The sequence below is a fragment of the Triturus cristatus genome, chromosome 6 (assembly GCF_964204655.1).
Source record: "Triturus cristatus chromosome 6, aTriCri1.1, whole genome shotgun sequence".
Lineage (NCBI taxonomy): Eukaryota > Metazoa > Chordata > Amphibia > Caudata > Salamandridae > Triturus > Triturus cristatus.
In genome coordinates this window covers 577,248,876-577,263,420 of record NC_140589.1, presented here as the reverse complement: position 1 = coordinate 577,263,420, position 14,545 = coordinate 577,248,876, and positions in this window count along the sequence as shown.

Genomic DNA, 14,545 nt, shown 5'->3' with positions numbered 1-14,545 from the left:
TGGTGACCTGGTGCTCAAAGTCCAACAAGTGTCCATGTGTCAAGACCTGTTTTCAATGCGAGATTGGTGAATATGTGTACTGTACCTGAGCAAAATGTTGAATAAACAGAAAGTTGTTTTTTTAAAAAACAGGTACCACATAACGCTACAGAGAATAGTCGCCATATTGAAACATGTAAGAGGTCAAGCAAAAACATTGCATTTAAACAAAAAAAAAATCTAATCACAGGTCATAGCACACCTCCGTTCTATTAAGGATATCATAAATGACATGCTCATCTGGCTAATACTGCATTATCTAAACATGTTACAAAATAAAGTATAAATGACCAAGCGCTATCATAACGGTTAAATAATCTAAACAAGAAAGAAGAATTCAAGACGATCCGCGTTACACATTGTGCCATGTTCAAATTGTACAATGGGAGACGACATAATCATAAGAAGCCACAAGGTCATAATATACCCCAGAACAGTTGCTGGTATTACAAAGTGTCCAGTTATAAGTGACACACGTATTCCTAGATTTGATGACAGTGAGCGCGCTAAGCTTACACATCTGCATAGTAAAGTAAAACATTTCACAAACTGGTTTGTCATATGCAGTAATGTGTCAGTGCTCACAACAAGTGCCTGGCAAACTTAGATACCATACCGTGCAATTACCACCACACATCGCACCCATGCGCCAAAGTGATGACAATAAGCCTGTGTACAGCATATAGAACCTCAGGCTCATCTGTGGTGGTGTGGCAATGAAGAACATCCAGAAAGGAAGGATGAAAGCATCGCAATAAGTGCGTCGGAACACAATATGCATGCACTGATATAATCAGTCATAATAACTTTATTTCGCCGATAAGATAGCGGCATACAAAGTGTGCTACAATAAAAACATTACAGATACAAAGACATCTATTAGCTCTCAAAGTTATTATTCAATATAAAAAGTCATAATAAATACAAATAATTCATCAGTTAAAAGGAATAAAGCAGGAGTTAATCATATTGAATCTTCTCTCAGTTATGAAATTCGAGCTAATGAATACATCTTCTTATCTTTAGTGAGGATAAAAGGAACGAGGCCAGAGAGAAGCATACCAAGGGATCCGGTAATTGCTGTAAGTAGTAAATTGTTGTGAGGCATTGTCTAATTCCTAGCTTGCGTATAAGGGGAAGAATAATTCTATTTTTTTCATTCTTGTAAGATTTACAAAAGAAAACAATGTGTAGATCATCCTGTGCTGAATGATTATCACATGGACATAAAGAAAGGGCATTGATGGAATAAGTTCAAGGAGGGAAACCCAACATAAGTGGAATATAATTTAATCAAAATCTTAATAATATGTATCTGTGATGGAGATTCATTACAAATGACTGGTATGAAGTTGAAATATTAATTGTACTCGGAGCTGAAAGATAATGTCTCACAGTAGTCCGGTTGCCATTAGATTCATACCTCTTTGTAGCAAAATAATCTAGTAGGCGTAACTTCAGTTCTTTTTTGGTAATTTTCAGACAGGATTTTGGGTCCTCGTATAGGTTCTCTCAATATATTTTAACCTTTTAATTTGATGTACGCCATCTAAGTTCAAATAGTCTGTCAGGATATGTCTTGTCAGGGTTAGTGTTTCTTTCCTCCAGACTGAATGCCACAAGAGAATTGGAGCAATACAATTTTTTTCTATTATGTAAGGGAAGACTCAGATCAGAATGGGTTATATATGAGGAACAGGAATGTGGAACACATGTCAGCCTTTTAAAAAAGCTGTCCTGTATAGTCTGCAATTTTGTAGCATTGGAAAAGCCCCAAACAGCTGCCCTGTAAGCTGCAATAGATAATTATTTTGCCTTGTAGATCTTTTTTATTGCTTTTAATGGTTTTGAGCCGCGCTTCTTTGTAAATCTAAAAATTACTCCAATGCTTTTTTCCATTACAGTGTCATATGCTGTAATGTGTCAGCGCATGCAACAAGTGCCTGGCAAACTTAGATAACATACCGTGCAATTACCACCACACATCGCACCCATGCGCCGAAGTCATGACAATAAGCCTGTGTATAGTACATAGAACCTCAGGCTAATCTGTAATGGTGTGGCAATGAAAAACATCCAGATAGGAAGGATGAAGCATCGCAATGAGTGCATCTGAACACAATGTGCATGCACTGATATAATCAATCTAGCCCAAGTGGACCTATGCATTTGCAAATGTGTCTGAAGAAAACAGAATCAGTTAAGTAAATTACTGGTCCAATGCAAGTAAAGATGAACACTAAAACAATTCAATCCTGTACAAGAGGGCTAATGTATCTTACAATTTCTCTAGAGGTGTTCATAGATAGAGTGCTGCTAAAAAAGTAAAGAAAAAAGTGCTCTGCTGGCTACTCTCAGTTTCAATCAGTGCAGGTACCTAGGTGAAAAAGAAACAGTACAAAAATGTGTTTAAATCAGCTTGACGTAGTACTGCACTGAAACAGATGAAAAGACATAAGATTATCATGAATAACATCATCTCAACTCAAATGCACTTAAATCTCTTCATTGGAATTCAGACTAAGCGGTGTCAGAATCAAGAATATACTCAGATACAAAACCACACAATTTATGCTCCCTGTTGCCGCCCCTGATTTCAGATTCGATGGCATCAATCACCACAAATCTAAGTCGTTTTTCATTTTGAAAGTGTATCTCAGTGAAGTGCTGTGCCACCGGGTATTGTTTATCATTGTGATGTATTGCCCGCATGTGTTCCAAGACACATTATTCTTGGCTTTATGTATAGTGCTCCCAATATACATTTTGTCACAAGGGCAAATCAGACAGTGTACACAGTATTCTGTGTTTCGTGTAAAGGTTTTCTTGATGGTATGTCCTCTAAAGGTCTTAGGAATCTTGATACAGGAGCAGCTAGAGATGCTGCTACAGCATTGCATTTCATGCAAAAAAATAATCCACCTTTCTGTGGGTTGTGATTATTGGTGTTATGTTGTGTAACCCAGTTGTGCCTCAGATGATGCCTTAAGGACCGGCTTTTCTTAAAGGTGATTTGATGTTTGGTGTAAATATTTGTATAGTGTCTCATTGGTTTTGAGCGTGTGCCAGTGTTTAAAGATACTTCTGATGTTGACTGCTTAATTAGAATAGGTGGGGATAAATCCCACATTTTCTGTCTCATGAACCTTCAGATTGTCACTGGGGTGTAACAGTTGTGTTCTCAGAACCATATCAACTCTAGCATTAGCCTGAGTGATGACTTTCTTACTGTCCCCCCTTTCCATGAATCTGTTCCTCATAATCTTTCTTTTATTCTCAAAAGCATCACTGGTGCTGCAATTGAGTTTTGCTTGCAAGAGTTCCCCAAAGTGGATACTGTATGTCATACTTGAAGAATGTCCACTGGAAGAAAACAAGAGACTGTTATCAGCAGTCTGTTTGCAGAACAATCTAGTGTCCTATTTACCATCCTTTAAAAAAAATCAACATCCAGGAATTCTATCTTGGATTTACTGATGTGTCCAGTGAATTGAAGATTATACTCATTGTTGTCACCTCTCCAGATGATGAATATGTCATCTATTAATGTGGTCCACAACACGACCAGTTCATCAAAGCTCCTTGAGTAGGTGGACACTTGCTCGTCCCGCCAGCCCATGAACAAGTTTGCATAGAGGAGAGCAAAGCAGGTGCCCATCTTCCTACCCTGTGCCTTACTGTACAGTTGGTAATCAAAAAAGAAAGAAAGAATTGTCAGACAGTTGTGTATCATGTCTAGTATCATTTCTGTGTGTAACATAGAGAAATGGATCCGACTCTCATAAAATATCGGCATGCTTGGATACCTAGGCCTTGCCTTACACTGGTGTACAAGCTGCTAATGTCCAATGTTACCAAAGTGAAGCCCTCCTCCCAATGAATGCCGCCTATGAATGTGAGGAAGTGAGTGGTATCCTTAATGTATGCTGGTAATGCAGCTACAAAAGGTCTTAGATAATGATCAATGTATTTAGACGTGTTCTCAAGAAGAGACCAGATAGAAGACACAATTGGTCTTCCTGGTGGCTTCTGTGGATTCTTGTGGAGTTTGGGCAGGATGTTTTTTGATCAACTTATTTATTTGTTTGGTAATTTCATGCTTTGGAATTTAATTGTTAATATTTTTTATGGTTCACATTATTTATATATATATATTTATAAATATATATATATTGTGCTTTTGAAAGCAATAAATTTAAATAATTAATCAAAGAAATTAATATTATATGCAATATGTATTTTGAATAATTGTGTTACACATATATGTGAGGTATATATTTATATACAGTATTAAATATAGGTGAAATGTATTTAATTAACATTATATTAATGGTATATATTGGAATATTTACTACTTTAAACTATATATCTGTATCTATGTATATATATATATATATATATATATATATATATATATATATATATATATATATATATATATATATATATATATTCACTGAAAAAACCATAGGTTTCTGGTATGTTATAGTTAGGAATTAGCATTTAAAAAACCTTAGAAATTCACAGAAAAAAACAAAGGTTTTAGGGGTGTTATAGTTAGCTGGACATTTCACTCATACAAAACCAGTGAAATTCCCCCATTATAGTTAGTTCAGCTAACTATAACTCGCGCGCCTGCAATGCACTGCTGATGACGTCACATATTACATCACTCATGACATGGTCAGTGACATTACTGATGACATCATCCACTAAATGTCTGTTTTTCAGAAATTTAAATATGTTTGATATATGTATATCTCAAGGTCGACGGAAGAATAAATGGGTATATAAGTGTCTAAATGGATGATTTTGTTTTGGAAAAATTGATTGTATAACTGACTGATTAAATGTATCTTAGCGGATACATGGGTTAGTGAGTAATGTTTAAATATATAAATATCTGTATCAGTCTCTCACTTTGTGTATAAGTGGCTACATGGGTTGGTGAGTAGCTGCATAAGTGTCTATACAGGTTATTAGTTGTTTTTTTGAGTATCAGTATGAGTGTCTGTCTGTATGGTTTGGTGGGGGTATTACGTAGTGCATAGATGCATGAATGAGTGACTCACTGTTTGTATGTGTTGAAGACAGCATGTGTGCAGGACTGTATGGGTGGATGAGTGTGTGTATGGCTGTGTTAGTGAGTAAATGACTGTCTCAGTAGTATCTTTATGAGTAACTACATATATTTTAAACTAGTATATGGAGTATTATAAGTGAGTATATGTGAGAATGAGAGATTGGAAGAGTTCCTGTATAAATTAGTATGTGTTTCTATAAGTGATTGCTTAAGAGAGTAAGTATGTGTAAGTTTCTGTAGAAGTAAGTGTGGTGGTGTGTGTCTAACTGTATATGCAAGTAAATGGATGTTTGATACTTTGTTTGCATGTGTGACTATGTGTGTGAGTAACTCTATGGATGAGTATCGGTGTGTAACAGGATGTATATGGGTATGAGTACATATGATGAGTGAGTACATGTATGAGTGACTGTATAGGACTGTTAGTGAATGAGAGGATGTGTGTGTAGATCTTGGAATTACTGAATAGGTGTGTTGTAAGTGGTATTGGTATGTCCATTGTTTTGAAAATGTTAATTTCAATTTTTGAGTGTGTGTATCAAAGGTTATATTTTGCCACTCTATCACAAGGATGATGTTATCAGTGATGTCATCAGTGATGTCATTTGAGATGTCATCAGTGATGTCATGAGTGATATCACTGACCATGTCATGAGTGATGTAATATGTGACGTCATCAGCAATGCATTGCGGGTGCGCGAGTTATAGTTAGCTGAACTAACTATAACGGGGGAATTTCACTGGTTTTGTATGAGAGAAATGTCCAGCTAACTAAAACACCCCTAAAACCTATGTTTTTTTCTGTGAATTTCTAAGGTTTTTTAAATGCTAATTCCTAATTATAACATACCTGAAACCTATGGTCTTTTCAGTGAATTTCAAAGGTTTTTTAAATGCTAATTCCTAACTATAACGCATCTGAAACCTATGGTTTTTTCAGTGAATTTCAAAGGTTCTTTAAATGCTAATTCCAAACTATAACATATCTGAAACCTATGTTTTTTTTTCAGTGAATTTGAAAGGTTTTTTAAATAATAATTTTAAATATATTAATTGTTATATTTAGTTTTTTGATACTATTTTTCTACATTTTTTAAACTATTTATTTTTACATATTTTATTTTTTACATTACATTACATATTTTTAATATAAATCGGAAAAAAACATGTTTTTCAAAATATTGAAACTCTAATATTGTTTTTTTTATTTAATATTTTTTAAAATATATTTATAATATTTTTTTGTCTATTTTTTTTTGGAGTCGCGCACCAAAAGCGTACCTTTCTCGATCACTGTGCAGAACTTAGCCGCCATTTTACGATTGTTGTGTAGGATCTGCGTAGGATGTGCGTATTTTCCTGCGCGATTGCTATGCGACCGGTACGCGACACATACGTATTTTACCATAAAAAAAATAAATAGCACCTATCACTAATTTCTATTCTCCCCGGGGACCCCATCCCCCTGGGCTCATATATAACGTTGGGGACCGTGGGGGGAGCCCCAATGCCCCCACGGTCCCAGCCGGCTCCCTGCGTCCTTCGGGAGCCGGCATTTTTTTCCACACGGGGAGCTGCTAATATGCAATTTACCCATGTGGAAAAGCAAAATGGTTTGCATTTTGAAAGAGAGAGCAGGTTTCCCTGCACTCTTTCAAAATCCAAACCAAGTTTGCTATGACAGGGTTGGAGCCTCGGCTCTCGCCCTGCCATAGCAAACAGCAGTGTCTCGGGGGTGGGCCCCCCGGGACACTGCAGGAGCCGGCCCACGGGGGAGGCGGTCCCCAGGGCCCTCGAGGGCTCCAGGAGGGGGGCCACGCGGCCCCCCTCCACAATATACAAAGCCCCAGGAGGTGGTGGTCCCCGGGGCTTGGGGGGGGCCTTTGAGCCCCCCCTAACCATTTTTGAGAAAGCCCCAGGGGGCAGCAGTCCCTGGGGCTGGGGGGGCCTTTGAGCCCCCCACCCATCTATTTTTCTGGGGGGATGGCGGTTGAGCCCCCCACCCATTTATGTTGTAGCCCCAAGGGTTACAGTCCCCGGGGCTGGGGAGCCCCTCTGGGCCCCCCATAAAATGTAAAACTTTTGCCCCTGGGATTTGGCCCCCCGGGGGCTAATTATTAAAGCCCGCGCTTCGTTTTTTTTTTTTTTTACGGCATGATCTGTGCACCCTGCGCGTATTTCGCCATTTAAAAAAAATAATAAAAAATGTACAGCCCTGGGGGTTCTTGTGGGAGCCCCTAAGCAGGTCTAGAGGGTTAGGGTATTTTTACCCAGCCCCCTTTATGAGTTTTACGCACTAGTTCCACTGATTTCTTCAGCCTAGCTTCTACCGAGACACAAAATGGCTGCCAACACTTCATGGTTCGGAGTGTTGACAGACAGTTGACATCCAATTACCATGCAACTCGTGATCGAGTGGGTGCGCTCAGGGTGGGCGGATCCAGCGCGGCCATGGATATATATGTGATTTTGATTCGCTCAGGAACTACTGCACGGATTTACACCATTTAAGCAAAAGGCAGGACTCTGAACCAAGGTCTACCTTTCTGCCAAATTTGGTGTACTTACGTTCAGCAGTTCGGGCTGTAGCTGCGACTAAAGATCCCTATGGAAAATTGCATGGGGAAAACACGTTTTGGGACCCCCTTTTTTCTCTGTCCCCGCTTGACGAATCACCCCGAAAATTTCAGGATAGGAGCGGACCGGAGCGGGCCACGAGTTTTGAAAATTTCGCGCAGATTCGTCAACCGGCACCAAAGTAATTCCAAATAGAATGTTGCGGATTTCCTATGGATAATAGGTCCTAACTAAAACTACCTACTGGCGACCGTCAGTAGGTAATTATCTACTGGCGGTCGCCAGTACATAGTTATAGTTAGGACCGAGTTCCCATAGGAAATCTGAAAATTCTATTTTGAATAACTTTGGCGCCGGTTGACTTATCTTCGTGAAATTTTCAAAACTAATGGGGCGATCCGCTCAGCTCCTACCCTGAAAGTCTCGGGGTGATTCGTCAAGCGGGGGCTGAGAAAAAAGGGTGGTCCCAAAACGTGTTTTCCCATGCATTTTCCCATAGGACCTTTAGTCGAAGGTACAGCCCGAAGGGCTGAACAGAATTACTTGAAATTTGGCAAAGAGGTAGTCCTCAGGTCAGGCATGTGCCTTTTGCTAAAATGGTGTACATCCGTTCAGTAGTTCCTGAGAAAATCACATATATATCTGGGCAGAGCCTAACCACACATCTCATCGTGAGATCTGATTGGCTGTCAGCACGTCATCCAAGAAGTGTTGGCAGCCATCTTGGGACCAATATACATGATAGCACCTCATTAAAAAGCATTGCAGTTAATAGAAGGTTTTAAGACTTTAGTTACATTATAAATCATTTGTTGATGGTACCATACTCATTTTAGGAATTGTGGTGTGTTCTAAGGTGATCTTACCATGTGAAAAAGCCTTCTGCTGTGATATCATGAATCATGTTTGAGAGAAAACTATTTTCTCATGCTTTTCCCACAGAGGTTTGGAAGGTGATCTATAAGCTAACTGAGAGCATATTTTCTGTAAATTGACATTATCTTTCTCAGTCATGTGAGAATGAAGTCTGACATTCTCAGTAAAACATGTACATCCAACAAGGGCAGAGACTGTCAGTTGATTCCTTTGTGTTCTACTGCAGCTTCCCAGAGTGTTCTAAAGAACAACTAGAGCGCTAACAGTCCTACTTATGACAAACATATGGCACACCTGAAGCCATCTTGGTTGGAATAAAGTGGTAATTCTTAAAACATTTAATTTAAAAAGGAACAAAATGAGGGGGTTCATTTGGTGAGCAGTAGCTTTACTACAGTGATCTAATAAGCAACTAAAGTGCTACCATTCTGAATTTATGGCAAATTTGTGACACATCTGAATGCCTTCTTGATGGAATCAAAGTAAAAAACTGAAAGTATTTCCTACTGAGGAGACTGTAGTAAATGAAGAAATTAGGAAACATCATAACAAATAAGTCTCCCAAAATGGCCACCAGAGACAAAAGAGCCCAAATGTAGCCCAAATATCACCCAGATGTAGCCCAAGTATAGCCCAATGACAGAATGTCCCAGAGTGTTCTAACGAACAACTAGAGCGCTAACAGTCTTACTTATGACAAAAGTATGGCACACCTGAAGCCATCTTGAATGGAATAAAGTGGTAACACTTAAAACATTTAATTTACAAAGGAACACAATGAGGGGATTCATTTTGCCATAGAAATTATGATTAGTGCTGCAGAAAGAAAAATTAGGGCACATTTTGACTTCTCAAATCCTCTTCTATGTCATAAAAAAACTTCTGACATGCAGACTGAAACATGCACTTTGAATACCAGCAGCAGACTTCCCTGGTGAGCAGTAGCTTTACTACAGTGATCTAATGAGCAACTAGAGTGCTAACATTCAGAATTTATGGCAAATGTGTGACACATCTGAATGCCTTCTTGATGGAACCAAGTAAAAAACTGAAAGTATTTCCTACTGAGGAGACTGCAGTAAATGAGGAAATTAGGAAACTTCATAACAAATAAATCTCCCAAGATGGCCACCAGAGACAAAAGAGCCCAAATGTAGCCCAAATATCACCCAGATGTAGCCCAAGTATAGCCCAATGACAGAATGTCCCAGAGTGTTCTAAGGAACAACTAGAGCGCTAACAGTCTTACTTATGACAAAAGTATGGCACACCTGAAGCCATCTTGTTTGGAATAAAGTGGTAACACTTAAAACATTTAATTTACAAAGGAACAAAATGAGGGAGTTAATTTTGCCATAGAAATTATGATTAGTTCTGCAGAAAGAAAAATTAGGGCACATTTTGACTTCTCAAATCCTCTTCTATTTCATAAACAAATTCTGACATGCAGACTGAAACATGCACTTTGAATACCAGCAGCAGACTTCCCTGGTGAGCAGTAGTTTTACTACAGTGATCTAATGAGCAACTAGAGTGCTAACATTCAGAATTTATGGCAAATGTGTGACACATCTGAATGCCTTCTTGATGGAACCAAAATAAAAAACTGAAAGTATTCCCACGGAGGATACTGCAGTAAATGTGGAAATTAGGAAACTTCATAACAAATAAATCTCCCAAGATGGCACCAGAGACAAAAGAGCCCAAATGTAGCCCAAATATCACCCAGATGTAGCCCAAATATAGCCTAATGACAGAATGTCCCAGAGTGTTCTTAAGAACAACTAGAGCGCTTACTGTCTTACTTATGACAAAATTATGGCACACCTGAAGCCATCTTGATTGGAATAAACTGGTAACACTTAAAACATTTAATTTAAAAAGCAACACAATGAGGGGGTTCATTTTGCCATAGAAATTATGATTAGTGCTGAAGAAAGAAAAATTAGGGCACATTTTGAGTGACTTCTCAAATTCTCTTCTATTTCATTAAAAAATTCTGATATGCAGACTGAAACATGCACTTTTAATACTAGCAGCAGACTTCCGTGGTGAGCAGTAGCTTTACTACAGTGATCTAATGAGCAACTACAGTGCTAACATTCAGAATTTATGGCAAATGTGTGACATATCTCAATACCTTCTTGATGGAATCAAAGTAAAAAACTGAAAGCATTTCCTACTGAGGAGACTGCAGTAAATGAGGAAATTAGGAAACTTCATAACAAATAAATCTCCCAAGATGGCCACCAGACACAAAAGAGCCTAAATGCAGCACAAATATCACCCAGATGTAGCCCACATGTAGCCCAATGACAGAAGTGTGCAAAACACTTATTTGTTGTGTATTTGCAGTTTTCTATAGTGCAGACTTGTCAGGTATTGGAATGCTTTACATGAGCATTTGTTACATCACACAAGATCAAATTCATTTTGGTTCTAGACATGGGGAGATTAAGTGATTTGACCACAATCACAGAATGTTGAGCTGAAGCAGAAACTCCAACCTGGTTCCCCAGTTGCAAAGTCTGCAGCTCTGGAAGTAACACCACATCCTCACGCCAAGGTGCAACATTTAATCAAGTGGTCAACTGGATAAAAAAACATAAAGATTACAAATATTTTAAAAGTTCTTTGTCGCTGTTTCAAAACTCAGAAAATAGGTCCTCATTTTAGTTTTTTAGAGCACTAACCATAATTTTGATGCAAATAAGACCCTCTCATATATGTAATTTCTAAAGGAAATACTCTAGGTATTACAGTTTTGATTACATCAAGATGACGTCAGGCGTTCCACACTTTTGTAATAAATATAGAATGTTAGCAATCTAGTTGTTCATTGGGATACTGTTGAGAGGCAGAGGCCAGGGGCACGGACTCTGAAAATTGAAGGCAGGTAGGAGAGTGCAGAGGCAACAATTTGACCATACTGGGCAGGCAGGAAGGGCAGTGGCAGCACAACAGACTATGGAGGGCAGTGGAAAGGGGGGCAGGGGCAACAAACCAACAATACAGGAATGGCAAGAGAGGCTGTAGCAATATAATAGACCATTGTGGGCAGAAGGAAGAGGCAGTGGTAGTACAACTATACACGCCAACAGACCCGTTTCAGCCAGGAAACGTCCAATGTTTTTAAGCTCAGATGGGCTTTATTTGATCTGTCTCCTGTCTACAATCTCCTCTTTTTCAATGTAACTCAAAGGGGAAAATCAATATACATTGAATCATGGTAGGCAGGAGGAATTGGGGTAGGGATATGGACTCGGATAACAGAGGACAGGAGGGAAATGGAGAGGTGCACCAAACTGACCCTACAGGGCAGGCATCAGGGTTTGCAGCAGCACAATACACCACACAGCGCATGCGGGACGGGAGTGCAGCACAACAATCCATAGAAAGCAATAGGGAGGGGACAGGACCATGCACATAGACAACAGAGAACAGATGGGAAAGAGGCAATGGTAGCTAGCTGACCATAATGGACAGACAGGAGAGAAAGCTGCAGCATAACAGACCATAAAGGGCAGGAGGGACGGATCAGGGGCATTACAATGGAACAGACAAGCCAGGAGGGAGGGAATAGGGGGTCTGCACATGGAAACAGAGGGCTGGGGGCAAGGTGGCAGGGCAGGAGCAGCAAGATGACCAAGGAGGTCAGGCAGAACGGGCACTAGAAACAAGACACACCATGGAGAGCAACAATAAGACTATGGTGGCATACACACAGACCATGGAGGGAAGGTGGGAGGGGGTCAGGGGCAGCTAGCTGACCACACAGGGAAGGTGGGAGGGGCCATGGCAGCACAGAAGACCATGCATGGCAAGCGGGAGGGTTAGTGGCAGCACAATGGCTATGATGGGCAAGAAGGAGGGTGCAGGAGCATGCACAAAGGACCATGGAGGATAGAAGGGAGGGTCAGGACCTGGGCACAGACAAGAGAGTTCAGGGGAAGGGGCCTCACAACAGACCGCGCGGGGCAGTCAGGAGGAGCAGTTGCAGCTCAACAGATCAGGGGGGGCAGAAGGGTGTGGCAGTAAAATGGACCATGGAGGACAGGAGGAAGGGGATAGGGGCATGGCATGTGGACAGGCAGGGTGGAGGGGGCAGGGACAGGTTACAGTCATCTGACAATGCTAGGCAGGTGGGAGGGGAGTGGCAGCTCAAAAGAACACTCAGAGTAGATAGGAGTGGCAGGTCCATGGAACATAGTGGGCAAAAAGGATGGAGCAGGGGCATGCACAAAGACATCGGAGGGCAGGGGGAAGGAGAATAGGGGCGGCAAGCTAAGCACAGAGGCTAAGCAGGAGGTCAATGTTGGGCCATGGAATTGGGCAATGGAGGGCAGGAGGAGTGGACTGGTACATCATGCTAAATGGAGGGCAGTGGCAGCACATCAGACCATGCATGGCAGGAGGGAGGAGGCTAGTCCATGGATTCAGACAACAGAGGATAGGGAGGAGGTGGATGGGGCAGCAAGCTAACTGTTCAGAGAAGGTGGGTATTAGGAACTTTATTGTTTTTAAAATGTGTGTCTGTGCGAACTACTTAAAATATGTATGCAGCATAATCTCACTTTTATTCAGGAAGAAGAGGACGTTTGTGACTGTGACTCCGGGCTCCCTTGGCAGAAACACCCCCTGACCCTCCACCCCCATCGCAAAATGTAATGCCCGTGAAAAGGGTAGGTGGACGCAGTGTTATGTAGAACATAGTCCTGAGAGCACGATTGAAAATGACAACTAGATGTAGTATATGGTATAAACTATGCACCAAAAAGTGTGATATAAGATGAACCAGGGCGTGAAATATAATATGCAATACATTGTGCGCAATGACAGATTAATTGGAGAGCGCGAGATAGCACAGGCACTAGCGCTTGCTATGCGATATGCGCCTCGGAGTGTAGTATGCACAGGGCAGTGTTGTGTAACATAACTAGTCTCTAAAGTTGTAATATAAAATATGTGCTGGGGAGTGTAACATTGCATATGCACTGTGACAAAGATATGGATCCCAGATTGTAATATGTATGGCATAGCGCTGTGCGTTATAACATACACATCGAGGAAGGCACGTTAGATGGGGCAATATAACCCGTGCGAAGGCAAGTGTGGCATGACTAATTCACGGGGTGGTGTTACAGTGCACGTGGGCTAGAGAGTGTCATAGCATATGCACTAGCTGGTGGAATACAACACAGAGGTGTGAGGCAATCAGCGGGCACTGGTGGGTGTAACACAGCATTGGGCTCAGCCAGGAGCACGCTGTGACTCTCAAGTGAGGTTCGTCTCCTTTCCAGAGAGTAAAATAAAAAGTATTACACATCCGGCGGTGGATGTGTTTTTTATTAACCGTGAGGGGGGTTTCTTGCATAGTTTGGTCGAATTTTTGTCGAATCCCCTTTGAATGGCTTGGTGTGCGTGTATATTAAATGTGCCCGTCAATAGCTACCCATGTTTGTATAAATAAACGACAAGGGTGTCTACTTGGAGAGTACCCACCGGCGGGGGCGCCGGGATTAGGCACGGTAGGGCGTCAGACACGTCAGAGCTTCACTAGCAGTGTAAATACATTCCATGTGGATTCATTCTATGCATTTGCTTTTAATGAATATCACGCGGGGCGTGGCCAAGATGGCGGCGAGGTGAGACGCATCTCCCTGTCTCTCCCTCGCGCGCCCGTGAATAGCGCCGGATTGGGACCGATCCCTTCTCCCGTTCCCGGCACACAGCACCGCCCGAGAGGGAGGCGCACCTGCCGGTACCCTGCATATGCCCCTGTGAGCGGTGGCGCCCTCCCGACGGGGGAGGACATCGGCGGCCGATCGCGGCCTAGCGACGAGCGATACAGCCCCGGCCTCGAGTGCAGAGGTCCTGGTGGAGGTGGGCGGCGCCCACGGCAGTCCGGCGGCGGCCGGGAGGACCCGGGGCCGCATCCGAGCGGACACAGCGACGGGCCGTCCGCAACGG